We start from the raw sequence: 1,338 nt of genomic DNA on the forward strand, positions 1-1,338 counted from the left end.
ACAGCCAGCTGGCATAGGCTCTTGTCATAAGAACCTCAGAACGAGGAGATCTTGGACCTAAAAACATGGATGGGCTAAGAGGCTCCGATGATGGAAACAACTTAGACAGTCCTGTTTCTAGAAGGAATAGAAGATCCAATTTTCGGTCTCTCTGGCCTGAGCCAGGACTGTTTAGGTAAACTGCTCTCCCTCGCTTTTCGGGCTGCGGGGTCAGTCCTACCAGTTCAGTGGTGGCCACCTGGGACGCATGACTCTTTCGCCAACCTTAAGTTGGGCTGTCTCCATCCAGTGTGTTTTGATGTTGGCCTCCCAGCCACTTTGACAGGCAGTCAACAGAGCCACCGAGAAGGGGCACAGGTCCCGTAGCCAAGCGGTCTGGTTAAAATCCGCATGCTGCCTTCCAGCTGTGTGACCTGGGAAGGCTTCTTAACAGCTCTGTGCCTCTGCTCCTCGACCTGAGCGGCGGGGCTGAGAACAGCAGCTGTCTCTTGGGGTTGCTGTGGTGACAGAGGGGCTGTGTGTGTGTGTGTGTGTGTGTGTGTGTGTGAGATGGACTGAGGCTAGCACCTGATTCTTGGGGAGCGCAAACAGTTGTTAGCCCTTACTACCACCACCAGCCGTCTATTTTTTTAAAATTTTACTTAATGTATTGTTTTTATTTTTTTATTTTTTTATTTTTTTCAATATATGAAGTTTATTGTCAAATTGGTTTCCCTTAATTTATTATTTTAATTTACATCCAAGTTAGTTAGCATATAGTGCAGCAACGATTTCAGGAGTAGATTCCTTAATGCCCCTTATCCATTCAGCCCCTCCCCCCTTTCACCCCCCCGCCCCCGCCAGCAACCTTCTGTTTGTTCTCCATATTTAAGAGTCTCTTATGTTTTCGTCCCCTTCCCTGTTTTTATATTAGTGTTGCTTAAAAACCTGGAAGCTTCACGAATTTGTGTGTCACCCTTGTGCAGGGGCCACGCGAATCTTCTCCGTGTTGTTCCAATTTTAGTATATGTGCTGTCGAAGCGAGCACACCAGCCACCTCTTCTTATAAAAGGGGGGATCTGGCATTCAGGATGGGATGCCCCAGGACGTGGGCTCTGGGGGAGCTTTTGGACTCGGAGTGAGGGGTCAAAGGCCGACTGCCTGAGGACAGGTGCAGCCCACTCTGGCAGTGCACCTTCTAGAAGACATAGCAGAAAGAGCAGAAGTGAGATTGGTGGCTCTCTAAGTCTGAACCACTGTCCTGACTGCCCGCCACCCCCCCCCCCTCCAGCCATTGGCCAGCTGTGGCCTCTCACTGCTGGGCTGGGTCCCTGTCTTACACTCAGGTCTAGAGTAGGA

At 50.1% G+C, this 1,338-nt stretch overlaps 1 non-coding gene across 1 annotated transcript; it reads right to left on the reverse strand.

Moving 5' to 3' along the window:
* Positions 1-920: 920 nt before the first annotated feature.
* Positions 921-1,027, reverse strand: LOC128774414 (U6 spliceosomal RNA). Its single transcript, XR_008418982.1, has one exon. It is a non-coding gene; the product is annotated as a U6 spliceosomal RNA (small nuclear RNA).
* Between the last annotated feature and the right edge of the window lie 311 nt (positions 1,028-1,338).

Source organism: Panthera pardus, unplaced genomic scaffold (genome assembly GCF_024362965.1).
Source record: "Panthera pardus isolate Hobbes unplaced genomic scaffold, ASM2436296v1 HiC_scaffold_3, whole genome shotgun sequence".
Taxonomy (NCBI): domain Eukaryota; kingdom Metazoa; phylum Chordata; class Mammalia; order Carnivora; family Felidae; genus Panthera; species Panthera pardus.